General features: G+C 37.9%; 1 pseudogene; it reads left to right on the plus strand.

Annotated features, from left to right (window-relative positions):
- The first annotated feature begins 13007 nt into the window (after nt 1-13007).
- LOC121487157 lies at nt 13008-13402 on the plus strand (annotated as a pseudogene).
- The last annotated feature ends 4321 nt before the right edge of the window (nt 13403-17723 follow it).

Below are 17723 nucleotides of genomic sequence, written 5' to 3' on the forward strand. Positions count from 1 at the left end.
CTAAGAAAAAATGATCTTCATAGAAAAACATAAGCAAAGTAAAAATAGAAATGGGGCAAAATGAGGAATACATTTTAATATATATCAGGAAAAAATGATATAATTTCTTTAAGCCAGTTTCTCTCACTGGGCAAATATATTAGAAGAAATGAAATATATTCAACTTTACTAATAAGAGATGTGCAAAATAAAGTTATGAGGATCCTGTTTCATCTCTAAGATTGGTACAGAAAAACACATTTGATGGGATACTAGATTGCCAAGGATTTGGAGAAATAGAAAATCTCCCATATTTTCTAGTAATTGGAAATTGGAACAATTATATATCAAGGAAGTAAATGCACATACCTTTGATCCAGCAAGGTCAAATTGAGGAATTTATCTTATAGATTTCATTGTCCATGTGCCAGATGTCATACATACTATGGTATATGTTGTAGCACTTGTGTATGGCCAAAAACAAAAACACCTGACTCTCTGTCGGGTACTGATAATAGAAATCATGGGGCATTTGTATAAAAGAATATTCCATTGTCACCACAATGAAAGGGAAAATTCTGTTTGTACTAATACAGGAAAATCTCCAGATTTAGCATAAAGTGAAAAAACAAAGATGCAGAGAGTAAACATAGTTGCTACTAGTAAATTTAAATATAATGAATATATGGGGCACCTGGGTGGCTGTCTGCTAAGCATCTACCTTCAGCTCAGGTCATGATCCCAGGGTCCTGGGATTCAGCCAAGTGAGGCTTTCTGTTTAGCAGGGAGTCTGCTTCTCCTCCTTCCTCTGTGCTAATGTTCTCTCTCTTTCTGTCTCTCAAATAAATAAATAATCTTTTATAAAAAATATAATGAATATATATGTATATTTTATCCATCTCAGGAAAAATACAGAATAAACTAGTAGTATGGTCACAACTGAGGATGGACCTGGGTAGTTGACATGAGGCTTGAGAGGATGGCTAACTTTATATCATATTGTTGTGCCCAAGATTGCGAATCCAAGAAACCACCAAGGAGCCAACACCGATGCAAGTACACGAGAGTTTCTTTACAAACTCGAGCTTGGGTCCAAGTATACTCCATACAGCAGAGCAGGGGCTTGGACCCTGAAGTGGGTTACAGCTGGTTTTTTATGGGCTCGTCTTGGGGATTTTCAGAAGGGGTGGAGAAAAAAAAAGTTTTTTCTTTCCAATATAGGGAAAGGATGGGGAAGTTTCTTAAGATCTGATATGGAATTCTCTGCCGAGGTCATTCTGAGCTATATTGTCTTTCCGATATGGGATTAGATATGGGGTTCTCTGACGAGGGCATTCTGAGCTTTATTATCTTTCTGATATGGGATTCCCTGCCTAGGATATTCTGCAGTTTTTCCTGTAAAGTTCAGCTCTTATTCCCAGGGGCCTAAGATGGCTGTACTTGTGCTAATGCTAAACTTGAGGTGGGATGGCCTTAATTTTTCTCGGCCTCCACACATATATCATCTTCTTACAATTTGCATGGCATATATCTTTACATATTTAGAAATGAAGACATAAAATTACTAAAATTAAAACTAAAATAATAGTACATGGAAAGAGAACATTTAATGACAGGATGGGAGTGTTTGTGCTTCTTGAAGCAGCATACCTGAATGCAATAGGAAGAATCTGCTGATTACAACAGGGAGCTGGAAATCATAAGATATACATCCTAGGGATGCCTGGGTGGCTCCGCGGTTGAACATCTGCCTTTGGCTCAGGACGTGATCCCAGGATGTGATCCCAGAGTTTCAGGATCAAGTCCTTGCATGGAGCCTGCTTCTCTTCCCTCTGCCTATGTCTCTGCCTCTCTCAGTCTCTCTCATGAGTAAATAGATAAAATCTTTATTAAAAAAAAAAAAGATATACATTCTAATCTTGTTTTAATTATGGCCTTTCAGCATTCTAGTTCTTTTCTTGTTTTCCTGTTTACTTAGGTGTAATTGACATATGATAGTATATTAGTTTCGGGTATACAACATAATGACTCAACATTCGTATATACCAGGAAGTGATCACCGCAAGTCTAGTTATCATCCAGCACTACACAAATTTATAATTTGTTTTCTTGTGATGAGAACTATTAAGATTTACTCTCTTGGCAACTTCTTTTTTTTATTTTTATTATTTATTTATTTTTTTTACTTCCTTTTTTTAAAGATATTTATTTATGAGAGAAAGAACACAAGTAGCGGGAGGGGCAGAGGGAGAAGCAGACTCCCCGCTGAGCAGGGAGATGAGGGACCTGATCCCCGGACCCTGAGATCATGACCTGAGCCAGAGGAAGGCAGATGTTTAATTGACTGAGCTACCCAGGTGCCCTCTCTTGGCAACTCCCAAATACATACTACAATATTATTGATGATAGTCACCATAGTATACATCACTCTAATTTTTTTTTTTTTTTTGATATATGGTCACCTGGGAAGTTTGCCTGAATGCCCCTAAGTTCCAGTCCCATGCTTATAAAAGGTGAATTAGAAGAAAATGATTCTTCAGAATCAACTAGATTTTCCTGGAATTCCTTTCTAGCCTCATGCTTTAAAATGTGATGTAGCTAGAATAAACTACTTGTGATTCTCCAAGGTGCACATGTTATCTTTGGACTTTGGGCCTTTGTAGATAGTATGCAGACTTCTTAAAACAGCTCTGCTCCTGGGGCTGCCCCGATGGCTCCGCAGTTTGGCGCCACCTTTAGCCCAGGGCATGATCCTGGAGACACAGGATCAAATCCCAGGTCAGGCTACCTGCATGGAACCTGCTTCTCCCTCTGCCTGTGTCTCTCTCTCTCTCTCTCTCTCTCTCTCTCTCTCTCTCTCGACTCTCATGAATAAATAAATATTAAAAAAAAAAACAAAAGAAAACAAAAAAACAGCTCTGCTCCTTAACCACATTCTCCTTATATGCTAGCTTCTATCCCTTCTCAAGTCCTGACTGCCCAAGGCTAGATGATATATTCCTCCTCTGTATTCCTTATTGTCACCCCTATCAGAACACTCTTTATCTAATTGTGAAATTGAAATGACCTATTTACAGCTGTCTCCCCTCCTCTGTCTCTTTCTCTCGGGTACTTGGTCTTCTTTATCATCTTATCTTTAGCTCCCAGCACATAGCCCACCACATAAACACCAGTTTTCAAAAAAACATTAGAATAAATATGAGAGCTTCCATCCTTTCGGGCCTCAGTTTACCATGTTTTCACCATATTAATATCTGTCTAGAGTTCTCAAAATGAAGGATACAGTTTTAGGAACTAGTACAGACAGGTCTCCTTGAGGCAGAAAGGACATGCATGCTCATCTGAACCTGCCACCCTGTTCTCTCTAAGGGAGTGGACCATCTATATGCCCTGTATTCCTCAAACTTCTTCCTGTGACAGTTACCCAGGAATGCAGTCACCACATTTGGCTCAGAGGCCAATTATGACATTTAAATAGTTTTTTTAAATACCATAATACCACACACCTCTCATTCTACTATAGTTTTTTTCAATAAGTTCAGGCTACCTCTGCTGAAATAAAAATGATACTATTTATTTGTTTCTATTGCATTTATTACTAATATAAAAAAATGTTAAAATGAAAAATATTCATATTCAGTTCTCCAACGGCTCTCATCTTCCCTCTTGCCCACATAACTCCTGATCCATTTCCTTAGGGCCAGTTCAAAAAACCAAAACTGTCCACTGCCCTTTTCACAGAAAAGCAGTGTGAGGGATGTAGGGAAGGTTAGATAAGGGCAACAGTACCGTCCAGCCAGGTTCCACCCAAAGGTAGGCCGGGTGGAGATTCACAGAATTCTGATCAAAGGGCTGGTGGCCTCACAATGATGTACTCGATCTGAAGTGGGCCGGAGAGGAGATATGGTAGCCCGTGAGAGACGTTAGAAGACATCTCATGGGCTTGTGCCAAACCCAAAGAACTCAACACCAAGAGAATGGGGAGAGGAGACCAGGGAAACAGTCTTGTAGAAAGTTTCACAGTTCTCCCATATTGTGAGATGCAGAAAAGCGGGCACCAAGAGCCTCATTCATTTTTGCAGAAAAGCTTACTCTAGTGTTGGGAAGTCACAAAGATGCTGTGGACACTGAGAAAGGCTACCTAGGAGGGGATACACAGTTTCACAAAGCACAGTGATCCCAGACCAGAGCAGTGGGGATCATGCCACCAATACAGAAACTACAAAATCCAAAAACAAGGGGAGTGGCCTTTCAGGGAATAACTCTGCACCAGTCATCCATACTTGACCCAAGGTCAACTTGGTGAGTTTCACAGAACACCTAGTAACTTTGGGAGTAGGGGCTATCACATAAAAAGGACTTAAAATAAGCATCTAGAAGAAGAGAATGATAGGAAACTGCTCCAGGGCTCTCAGGAATGGAGAGCAGTACTGGGGGCTGGGTAGACAGATGCACAAGAAACAGCATTAAAGAGGTTTCTTATCCAGAAGTCAGTTGGCGAGGGGGAAGAGGATTCAGGAGGCAGTTGAAGGGGGCAAAGATGGGGTCCTGAAGGTGAGTCTCTGGAGGCTGGATCAAAAGGAAGACCATACACTGGGCACCAATGATGAAATGCAGCTCTGGACCCCAAATGGGGGAGGTGGCAGATATAGGTGGGTGTCAGTGACTGCGGGTGGTAAGGTGATGATCTCAGGGTTGTGAAATCATGGAACAGCCTCACAGTAGCCATCACAGGGCCACAGGGAAATACATGGCTAGGTCACAAAGGGCTCCTTCCATTCCTTCCATCCTGGATGTGAAGACACAGTCTCACAGAGAAGGCCCTGGACTCCTGGGTGGTAGAAGGCACAGAGATCCTCATACTACCAGTGGCCCTTTTTGGCAATATGTCAGTAGACAGGGCTGTTGGATTTGTCTTCCATAACTTGGGGGCAATCCTTGGGCTGGCAGGTATTTTTGATAAGAGACTAACATTTGAGTGAGGATTTCTCTGCTCTTTGTAAAAGCTTCCTCTGGAAGGACCCTCATGGCCTGGTCCAGGAAAAGGAGGTTCAGTATTGTCCTCCTGCCACCAACCACAACCATTTGTTTACTATTGAGTTGCATGAGATTATTGTTGTTGTTGTTTAAGATTTTATTCATTTATTTGAGAGAGGCAGAGAGAGAGGGAGAGCACAAGCACAGGGGTTTGGGCGCAGGCAGAGGGAGAAGCAGACTCCCCACTGAGCAGGGAGCCTAATGCAGAGCTTGACCCCAGGACCCTGAGATCATGGCCTGAGCTGAAGGCAGATGGTTATCTGACTGAGCCACTCAGGTGCCCCATGAATTTCTTATATATTGGGATATTAACCTTTTACCAAATAGATGATTTACAAGTATTTTCTCAAATTCCATATATTGTCTTTCTATTTTGCTGATTGTTTTGCTCTGCAGAGGCTTTCTAGTTTGATGTAGTCTCACTTATTTTTACTTTTGTTTCTGGAGCTTTTGGTGTTATCTGACAAAATCTTTACCAAGACCATTGCCAAGGAGCTTTGGACCTATGGTTCCTTCTAGTAGTTTTATAGTTTTCAGTTTTGCATGTGATGATTCTCTAATCTATTTTGAGTGGGGTTTTGTGAGTGAAGTAGAGGTTCAATTTCATTCCTCTGCATGTGGTTATATCTTTTTCCAACACCATTTAGTGAGTTCACCATGCAATCCTTTTCCCCACTGAATCTTCTTGGCTTCCATATCAAATATTAGTTGACTGTGCATGCATGCGTTTATGTCTGGGCTCTCAATTCTATTCCGTTAGACTATATGTGTATTTTTATCCTAGTCTCACACTGTTTTGATTGCTATAGTTTAGTACTAAAGTTTGAAATCAGGAAATGTGATGCTGCTAGCTTTGTTTTGCTTTCTAGGATTGCTTTGGCCATTTGGGATCTTCTGTGGTTCCATATAAATTTTAGGATTATGTTTTCTATTTCTGTCATTGGAATTTCTATCATTTGGAAAAATGGCATTACAATTTTGATAGGGATTGCATTGTTTGCTAATAACTGATTTAGAATTTTTGCTTCCGTATTTACAATTGACATAAACTTTTTTTATACAACTGTGGTCGTCGTTGGTATTAAGTATTTTCTGAAATAATGAATTTGATAACATGCCTCATTTTTGATGCCCAACAAGAATTTCTGTAAAGACTATTATTACATGTTTGTTTGTAGTAAACAGAGTTAAATTATCTAAGCCTAGAGGTTTTATTTAAAAAAAAATTTCACTGATTCAATTTATTTAATAGTTACTAGAAGTTTCCAGTTTCCAGGGACAGGAAGCATAAATTCCCTCAGGATATCATTGTGCATGATGGTGAGTCCACTCATTATTCTAGCTCTTGTTCCTAAAACTTATGTATTAATCTTTGGGGGACACAACACTATATAAAGTTTATAGATGTAAAGTGTATACTGACCAATGCACACTTAGAAATTCAGATATTGTTAGATCCTGCTTTCTTCTCTAGGGTAGCTTGTATGGATAATTAATGCACCCAAATATCGAAGTCTAACCTCTTTAATTGTGTGAACTTTCTGATGCCCCAAAATGACAAAAAAGGAAATATTAAGCCAGAAGAATAATGATTTCCCTTTATAAATTGGACTTGAAGAGGCTTTGGATGTGTACTATTTAATAATGAGACCTCACATTTAAGTTACAAATTTAACAATTCCTCCACTTAAGATGGATCATTCCTGACACGTGTTGGAAATGTGTAAAAAGACTGCACTTGAGGTAGGGTGCACTTATATATGCCTTCAATACACCAAACCATAGGCTACAGAGAGGTCACACCGGCTGACTTGTTAAGATGTTCTCCAGATTGGGTTTCTGGAAGAAGGGTGAGGTGTTTTTCACATTAGTACATTAGTACATTTACTTTAACCTATTATAGGGGAATCAGAACAATCTGAATCTTTGAAGGGTCCCCCTGAAAAAAGAATTGGAAAGGCCTAGGACTCCACCTGTGGTCACTATCAGAAATGTGACACAAAGCTATCTTACCCCATGTAACATATACTTAATTTTTTTTTTTTTCTTTTAGAGAAGGAGGGTAGAGAGAGGAAGAATCTTTTTTAAAAAAAAAAAAAAAGATTTTCTTTATTTACTCATGAGAGACACAGAGAGAGAGAGGCAGAGACACAGGCAGATGGAGAAGCAGGCTCCCCACAAGGAGACTGATGTGGGACTCGATCCCAGATCCCGGGATCATGACCTGAGCCAAAGACAGATGCTCAATCACTGAGATACCCAGGTTCCCTGAGAGGAAGAATTTTAAGCAGGCTCCATACCTAGTGTGGATCATAACACAGGGAAGGCTCCATCTCACAACCCTGAGATTATGGCCTGAGCTGAAATCAAGAGTCAGACCCTTAACCAACTGAGCCACACAAATGCCACTGTCTTACTGCATGTGAGGGTGGATGAAAGGAGAGAGGCACATGGCCTGAACCTCTTTGGAGAATGAGCACAAAGGTTCACTGAGAGAATAGCTTAAAAGACACTTTTGTCAACTCATAAATATCTTATACTGGCACTTTACTATTCAAGTCTTATTGGAGACTCTCCTAAATATCCATCCTGCAAATTAAAATCCTCTATAATTTCACTTTTCTCTTTAAGACTTATGTTTTCAGAGCAATAAGATTGAATTTAAGGTATACTTTCTATTGATACAATTTTCAAACCAGCTTGCAGGCAAGGTACCATATTTATCACAGCCAAACCACTAAGCAAGTTCCATCATCTTACATTTTATGTAGATCTGAATTTCTCTTCTCTTATTCTGTATTTTTCAAAGCCCAGCAAGTGCAAGGTGATTTGAGTTTTAGATTGTTTGTACTCTTATGTCACAGTGGCTAAACTCTCCAGTTCTAGAATTCCCAAAACCTGTGAATTATGTCCCTACAAGGCTATTACTTTGCAAAACATGCAGTTTTTAACTGAACAGTTTCATTCACAATGTTTCTGAACTGAATTTGTTTTATGTTTGTGCTTTTCTGGAAGGGCTGATACATACGCTGTTTTGTGGTTTTTCACTGAACTTTGTACAGCAGGATGTTAAATGAGACTCTTCCTGACTGAGAATTTCTGCTGTGCTTTAAACATGAGTGCACTAGGTGCCAAAAACTACAATTTCTAAAACAATATGCCACCCCCATTTTTGGAGTTAAATTAATAAAATATGAAAAAGTCATCTCTATTAGATTAAGAGTCATTAGCTTAAGTTTGAGTTTTAGAAATTTAAACAAGTTTAAGAAACTATTTTAATAATTGTTCTTTTACTAGTAGTATACTCTTATTTAGAGTTATAGAATATAAAAAGCTATTTTTCATTACGGCATTTACAATAATGGAACCTGGAAGAAAGTTTCTAAATTTTGTTTTCATTGCTAAGTAATAAAAACATCTTGCTAGACATCCAAAATAATTAGTAAGCCTTAGACCTATCATCTCTAGATTTATATCTTTATAGCTTCATAAACAAAATTAAAAATAACAAAAAAATAAGAGAGAAAGGAAGATTCTTTGATCCAGTTAGTGATGAAGGACTTTTTTATGTGGGCTATAGTCATGTGTCCACCCTTCTCCTATATCAGTGTCTGTGTTTCAGAAAGTAGAGGGCCTCTGTACTTAGCCCAGCTTGGGTTCAACCCTTAAAAGGACAGGTTTAATTTCAGGACTCATAAAACTATCTGTCTCAGAGGCACCTGGGTGGCTCAGTCAGTTGAATGTCTGACTCTTAATTTGAGCTCAGGTCATAGTCTCAGGGTTGTGAGATTGAGCCCCATGTAGGGCTCCATGCCCAGTGGGGAGTCTGCTTCTTTCCCTCTGTCCCTCCTTCCCACACTCTCTCTCTCTCTCTCTCTAAAATAAATAAACAAATCTTTAATAAAATATCTGTTTCAGATATTGTTGCATGTATTTTTACAGTAATAACAGCTCTACGAACTATAAGGTTCTATTATCAAAATGAGCTCATGACAGCCTTGCTAGACCTTAGATTTTTCTAGCTGCTCCTAGAGCTAGCAATGGTCATGTGATTTTGTTTGCATATGAGATACAAGCAGAAGTGCACGTATGTCACTTGAGAGTCTGGGCCAGAAAATTTTGCTCATGTGCTCCACCAGTTCTTTTCCTTCCTATTAGATAAGATTTGGCAGAAGCTGAGCTTTGACCTTGCAGATAAATAAGCTTTCTTAGTGGGTCAGAACAACAAGATGGAATGAACCTGAACCCCTGAACAACCCTGCAGGGCAATGCTTCCACATATCCCTGGAGTGGTAGAACAGTAATATGTCTTCTAAGCTGTGGGAGCAATCTCTGAAGTGATCTCTGTCTCCAGTGACCTCACTTTACTCTTTCTCCTCCTGCTATCAGCATGTGAAACTTAGTACTGTTCTGAGCACAGCTAATAACCTTCAAAGCTTCTATATTCTATATGCCTTGGAAATAAATTCCATAACTCAGGTCCCAACTCATCTATCAGCCTCATCCTTAATGAACCTATGGCTATAGTGAACTCCAGCTAATTCCTAGCATTTGCTCAAATGTACCATTGTATATTTGTTCAGTCCCTTCCTTTGGTCTAGAACATTCCCTCCAATTTCTCTTTGCTGCGATCTGAGCCCTCTTTCAAGATCTAGCAGTAATGGCACCTCCTCTGTGAAACCATCTAAAATCCTCTGGATACAATTGTTTTTGCATCCAACTAAGCATTTTTTGAAGATTTTATTTATTTATTTATTTATTTATTTATTTATTTATTTATTTATTTAAGAGAGAGGGAGAAAGAGAGCACAAGCAGGGGAAGGAGCAGAGGGAGAGGGAGAAGCAGACTCCCTGCTGAGCAGGGAGCCCAACACAGGGCTCTAACCCAGGACTCTGGGATCATGACCTGAGCTCAAGGCAGACACTTAACCAACTGAGCCACCCAGGTGCCCCCTATGTACTTAATTTTTAACATTATTTTAGTAGTTATCACATCTTATTTAATAGTAAAATATTTGTCCTTTTCAAGATGCAGATTAGCCAAGAATGAGAGCTTTTCTCTGTTTTTAAATATATAGAAGCAATGGAAATGCTAGTTTTGAAGGACTGGACAGTATATAATAAAAACAAATGGGCAAAATGTAAAGTAATAGCTTTTGTCTGCAGACTTTGGTTGGGCTAATGACAAAATCTCAAATTTGAAAATTCCTTAACTTTAAATAAAATATCCTCAAAAGGTTTGATGATATATATAAAATATACTTACAAAAGTGGAGATAGACAAAAATCACTTGTTTAGATATTTGCTATCTTGAACCAGATATCATAGACAATGAAGGGAGACCAAACTAGCTAACTATTATTTTAATTTCACAGATTAGATCTTTGGGTCAAGGGCAAAGATGTTCTTTCTAGTTAGCCTCACTGCCAGACATTGAATCTGTTCCTGGAATGATAGGGTCAGGACAGCGCACATGAGTGGCTCAGTGGTTAAATGTCTGCCTTTGGCTCAGGTTGGGATCCAGGGATCCTGGGATTGAGTCCTACACCAGGCTCACCACAGGGAGTCTGCTTCTCCCTCTGCCTGTGTCTCTACCTCTCTCTGTGTGTCTCTCATCAATCAACAAATAAAAACTTAAAAAAAAAAGGGGGGGGGGGAGCCTTAGGGCAAGCTGAGGAATGGCCAAAAACTAGGATGGTACATACTGGAAGTGGCTGTAGTCACCATCAAAGATGTATCATGAGAAAAACCATACTCAATTCAGGGTGGAATGGAGGAAAAGTCACAGTCAGCTGAACCTGTGCTAAGGGAAATTAACAGAGGGACATCAGGACCTCTTAAGAGAATGGCATTAGTCATCCTTTTGTCTTTTCCACATTCACAAATATTTAATGCTAGCATCCAGAACCCAGGCCATAGAGGAAAGCTTCTATCCTTTTGATATAAATCATACAAATATAAAAATCTCCAAGATTTTAATTTCTGTCCTTCTCTCCAGGCTCAAAAATACTAACTGCTGAACAAAGGGCAGCTATTCTTTCAACTGGCTCAGCCTACTCTGATTATAGACAAGATGACATATTTATTACAGCTATCTCACCAAGCTGATTCATTGGCTCAAATTTGTAATGTAAAAGTTTTTTCTTTCTTCTTTTTTAAAATAAATTTTCCTAATCCAAACAGTATCAGAGTATTTGTTTTGTTGTGTTTAGCTTTCACAGTAGCTAGTACCTCTTTCTTTTGTTCAAAAATATTGTAAGGCTATAAATCTTGACTCTAAAATTATTTATTCCTTTTCCCCAGATTTTTATCAGCTGAAGAATTGCATTAAATAGATTGATGACCTGAAACTCTTTAAAGCCTGCATTTTCAGGAACCCCGTGTAGATCAGGATATCATTGATTTGGAGCTCTTTCTTCGTATGTTTCAGGATGCTAAATGGGGCTCTTCCTATTGGAGGTCCACTAAAAGTCCCAGACTGAGAACACTAGGTACTAAATAACAACTAATTCCAAAGCAAGGTGCCATACCAGCTTTTACAGAGTTAGGTTATACTCAAGTCATTAAACTAAAGAGAAAATCATCAATTATATCAATTAATGAAAAAGAAAAGCATTTGACAAAATCCAACACTTACTCATGATGAAGCTTCTCACAAATGAGGAATAATGGGTACTGCCTCAACTTAAAGAATAGCTGCAAAAAACCTACAGCTAACATCATACTTAATGGTAAAAAAACTAGATGCTTTCCCACTAAGATTAGGAATAAGGCAATGATGTCTGCTCTCACTGCTTCTATAAAACATCATACTAGAAGTTCTAATGAAGTAAGACAAGAAAAAGAAATTAAAGACATATAGATTGGGAAGGAAGAAATAAAATTATCTTTCTTTGCAGATGGCATGATTATCTACATAGAAAACCTCAAAGAATCAACAAAAACAAAACTCCTGGCACTAATAAGTGATCGTAGCAAGGTTGCAGGATACAAAGCTTACCAACAAAAATCGAGTTTTTGCTTATTATCGACAGTGAACACTTGGAATTTAAAATTAATAACACAATACCATTTATATTAGCACCTCTGGAAATACTTAGGCTATAAATCTGAAAAAAAAAGTACAAGATCTATATGAAGAAAATAACAACTCTGATGAAAGAAAGCAAAGAAAATCTAAATAAACAGGGAGATAGTCCACGTGACGAATGGGAGCGCTCAATATTGTCAAGATGTCAGTTCTAGAGGTTAGTATAATCCCAGTAAAAATTCCACAAAGTTATTTTGTGGATATTGAAAAATTGATTCTAAAGTTCATACAGAGAGGCAAAAGACCCAGAACAAACAACAAATATTGAGGGAGAAGAAAGTCAGAAACTAAAACTACCCAACTTTAAGACCTGCTATAAAGTTACAGTAATCTAGAATGGGGTGTTTTGACAAAGGAGCAAAAGCAGTTCAATGGGTAAAGAATAATCCTTGCAATAAATACTACTGGAACAACTGGGCATCCATATACCAAAAAGAAAGAGAATCTAGACACATCTTATAATTTTCATGAAAAATGAACTCAAAATGGATCATAGATATGTTTCCATAAATGTAAAACATAAAACTATAAAATTCCTAAAAGATAACATAGAGGAAAACCTAGATGGCCCTTAGGTTTGGTGATGACTTTTTAGATAAACAACCACAAATCACAAGCCATGATAAAAAAAAATTGATATTTTACAATTTAAAACTTCTGATCTTCAAAAGACACTATTCAGAGAATGAAATGACAAGCCACATTAGAAGAAAATATTTGCAGAATATATATCTCATAAAGAACTGGTAACCAAAATATACAAACAACTCTTAAAACTCAAGAATAAGAAAACAACCCAATTTGAAAATGGGCAAAAGCTCTTTCCCTGCAACCACCAAGTTGCGTGGAGGCAGAGACTCAGGTGCGGTCAAGATTTGGCTACACTCTTAATCGACCGCCATGGCCTAGGAAGGCATTGCTGCTGGGGTGTAATGGACATTAATACTGCTTTACAAGAGGTGCTGAAGACTGGCCTCATCCATGAAGGCCTAGCACATGGAATTCATGAAGCTGCCAAAGCCTTAGACAAGTGCCAAGCTCATCTTTGTGTGCTTGCATCCAACTGTGATGAGCCTATGTATGTAAAGTTGGTGGAGGCCCTTTGTGCTGAACACCAAATCAATCTAATCAAGATTGATGACAACACGAAACTAAGGGAATGAGTAGGCCTCTCTAAAATTGACAGAGGGAAAAATCCCATAAAGTTGTTGGTTGCAGTTGTGTGGTAGTTAAGGACTATGGCAGAGTCTCAGGTGAAGAATGCTACTGAGAAATACTTCAAATGCAGGATATGAACAAATAAAAAACTTTGTTTTTGTTCCTCAAAAAAATAAAAAAATAATAAAATAAATAAAAATGGGCAAAAGATCTGAGCAGACACCTCACCAAAGATTCACAGATGCCAAACAAGCATATGAGAAGATGCTCCTCATCATATGTCATTAGAGAACTGCACCTTAAAACTACAGTAAGATGCCACTAAATACCCACTAAAACAGCTAAAATCCAAATACTGTCAAAGATGTGAAGTGGTAATAACTTCCATTCATTGCCATGAGAATGCAAAATGCCATTTTGGACGACATTTTTGTAGTTTCTCTCCAAGCTTACCATTATTACCATCCAATCCAGGGATCATGCTTATAGTTATTTACCAAAATGAGTTGAAAACTTAGATTTACACAAAAACCTACACAGATATTGAAAGTAGCTTTATGAATAATTACCAAAAGTTACAAGCAACCAACATATGGTTCAGCAGGTGAATAGATAAACAAATTGTGATATATCCAGTCAATGGAATGATATTCAGTGCTAAAAAGAGGTGAGCTATCCCAACATGAAAACACATGAATGGGGCTGAGTACATACTGCTAAATGAAAAGCCCGTTTGAAAGGCTTTTTTTTTTTTTTTTTAAATAAAATTTGTTGTCTTCTCGTGCAGTAAGAGGCCCTGCTGGGCCCTCGGACGCCCCCTCCCACCCTGTGACTACTTGTATGCGTTGGCCTTGTGCTTTGGCAGAAAGACGAAGTTGGGCGGCACAGGTCCCAGCAGCATCTCACTGATCTGGATCCAGTCGGCTGCCTTCTGGCTGGCCACGAGCGTCTCCAGGTAGTTCTCCGCCCAGGTAGCAGGGCAGCTGCTCCTTGATCCTCTGCGGGAGCCTCTCCAGGAGGCCCACTGTCATCTATCGATAAGATATTCTGAAAAGGCAAAACAATGAAAATACCAGTGGTTCTTAGGGGCTCAGAGAGAGAGAGAAAGAGAGAGAGAGAGATGAATAGGTGGAGAACAGAGAGATGTAACTATTCTGTATGATACTATCATGGTCATTATATATTGGTCAAAACCTATAGAATATACAATGCAAAGAGTGAACTCTAATATGGAATTTAGCTAATCTATAAACCACTAACTCATGATTTTTAAAAAATATTTATTTATTTATTTATTTATGATAGACAGAGAGAGAGAGGCAGAGTCACAGGAGGAGGGAGAAGCAGGCTCCATGCCGGGAGCCCGACGCGGGACTCCATCCCGGCACTGCAGGACCGTGCCCTGAGCCAAAGGCAGGCGCTAAACCACTGAGCCACCCAGGGATCCCCTGACCCATGATTTATAACAAATGTACATGCCAATGTAAGATGTAAATAATTGGGGAAATTTGGGAGGTGAAGAGGGTTTAAGGGATATATGGAAACTTTACTTTCTGCTTATTTTTCTGTAAACCTAAAACTTAAAAAAAAAAAAAAGGTAGACTTTACTATTAATTTAAAAAAATGTGTATGGCATCAAATAATGTAATTTCAGTCCCATCAAACTGATATTTATTACATTCTGTTACTTTAGGAAGGCATTTTTAAAGTTTTATTTTAATTCCAGTTAGTTAACAGATGGTGTTATATTAGTTTCAGGTGTACAATAGAGTGATTCGTCACTTCCATACTTCACCCAGTGCTCATCACAACAAGTGCACTCCTCAATCCCCATAACCTATTTAACCCATCCCAATAAGTCTTATTACAGAAGATTATGGTGGTAAGAGAAGAAAAACCCTAAAGACCACAAAAAAACTGCTAAAACTGACACATGAATTCAATAAGTCACAGGACATAAAATCAACATATAGAAATCTCTTGCATTTCTGTACACCAATAATGAAGCAGCAGAAATAGAAATTAAGAAATTGATCCCATTTACAATTGCACCAAAAACAGTAAGATATCTAGGAATAAACCTAATCAAGGAGTTGATAGATCTGTACTCTGAAAATTATAAACATTGATGAAAGAAATTAAAGATACCACAATGAAATGGAAAGACATTCCATGTTTATAGATTAGAAGAACAGATACTGAAAAAAAAAAAAAAGAAGAACAGATACTGTTAAAATGTCCATACTACCCTAAGCAATCTACACATTTAATGCAATCTCCATCAAAATAACAACAGCATTTCTCACAGAACTAGAACAAACAATCCTAATTTTTATGAGACCACAGAAGACCCCAAATAGCCAAAACAATCTTGAAAGAAAAAAATAAAAACCTGGAAACCTCATAACTCCAGATTTCAGGTTATTTTACAAAGCTATAGTAATCAAAACAATATGGTACTGGCACCAAAATAGACGCACAGATCAGTGGGACAGAGTAGAGTCCAGAAATAAACCCACTACTATATGGTCAATTAATCTTTGACAAAGGAGGCAAGAATATGTAATGGGAAAAAGATAGTCTTTTTCAACAAATGGTGTTGGAAAATTGGACAACTACATGCAAAAGAATGAAACTGTATTGCTTTCTTATGCCATACACAAAAATAAACTCAAAATGTGTTAAAGGCCTAAATGTGAGATGCAAAGCCATAAAAATCCTAGAAGAGAGCACAGGAAGTAATTTCTCAGACATTGACTATAACAACATTTTTTTTAGATATGTCTCTTGAGGCAAGGGAAACAAGCACAAAAATAAACTATTGGGACTTATCAAAATAAGAAGCCTCTGCACAGCAAAGGAAACAACCAAAAAAAGAGACAACCTATCGAATGCGAGAAGATATTTGCAAATGACATATCTGATAAAGGGTTAGTATCCAAAATACATAAAGAACTGATATAACTCAACACAGCCAAAGAACAAATAATCCAATTTAAAAATGGGCAGAAGCCATGAACAGATATTTCTCCAAAAAAAAAAAAAAAAACATACAGATGACCAACAGACAATGAAAAGATGCTCAACATCACTTATCATCAGAAAAATGCAAATCTAAACCACAAAGAAATATCACTTCACAGCTTTCAAAATGCCTAAAATACAAAACTCAAGAAACAAGTGTTTGTAAGGAGGTGGGGAAAGAGGAACCCTCTTTCACTGTTGGTGAGAACACAAACTGGTGCAGCCACTGTGGGAGATAGTATAGGTTCCTCAAAAAATTAAAAATAGAACTGTTCTAAGATCCAGTAATTTTACTACAGGCCATTTGTCCAAAGAATACGAAAACACTCAAAAGGACATATGCACCCCTAGGTTTGCTGCAGCATTATTTGCAATAGCCAAACTATGTAAGTATCCACCAATAGATGAATGGATAAAGAAGTGGTATATACGTAGAATGGAATATTTTTCAGCCATAAAAAGAATGAAATCCTGCCATTTGTGACAATGTGGATGGAGCTAGAGAGTATAGTGCTAAGGAAAATAGCCAGTCAAAGAAAGACAAATACCATATAAATTGGAGAACTGAATTCCTCATTTAAAAGATTATTCAACTCATGATTGGAAAATGTTTGCAGAGACTAGCTTTGGTGCTTTGCACTACAAACTGTGTTTTATATCCACTGTACACATATACTGGTGCAGAAGACCTTAAGATGTGATTCCATATGTGGCCTCTATCCCTACACCATTACATCATGATGCATGATCAGCAGTAGGAAAACTCCAACAAGCCATTATTACTGCACCATGACAGGTAGCTATTTATGAAAATAATTGCAAACCAAAATACATACATATCCCGCTAGACCCAAATTAAATGTATCTTAACCTTAGCCGTTCCTAGCAAATACCCAAAAATTCCATAGCAAATTTCACGTCATGTGACACAAGGAAAAATGGAACTAAGAGGAGCTGACGTGGAAAGAGGTGGCACTATACATGATTGCAGGTCACACAACATTTTTAAACAGATAATTAACAGCTTTATTAGAATATAAATCACATGCATACAATTCACAAATTCAAAAGGTACAACCCAATGGTTTTTAGTATATGCACAGAGTTGTTGCAACCATCACTACAATCAATTATGGAAATTTCCATCACTCCTAAAAGATACCCAGTATCCATTAACAGTATTTCTGCTCAATAACCTAAGTAACCAACTAACTTTTTAGTCTTTATGGATTTGCCTGCTGAGGATATTTCATATTAATAGAATTTAATGGGTCTTTTGTGACTGGCTTCATTTTGTCAAGAGTATATACTTAGAAGCAGAATTGAGAAACTGTGAAACTGCTTTCCAAATTGGCTGTACCATTTTACATCTCGACCAGCAGTGTAGGAGGGTTCTGATTTCTCCATAGGCTTGCCAACACTTTTTATTACCTG

This window comes from Vulpes lagopus, chromosome 3, assembly GCF_018345385.1.
Source record: "Vulpes lagopus strain Blue_001 chromosome 3, ASM1834538v1, whole genome shotgun sequence".
In the NCBI taxonomy this organism is placed as follows: Eukaryota; Metazoa; Chordata; class Mammalia; order Carnivora; family Canidae; genus Vulpes; species Vulpes lagopus.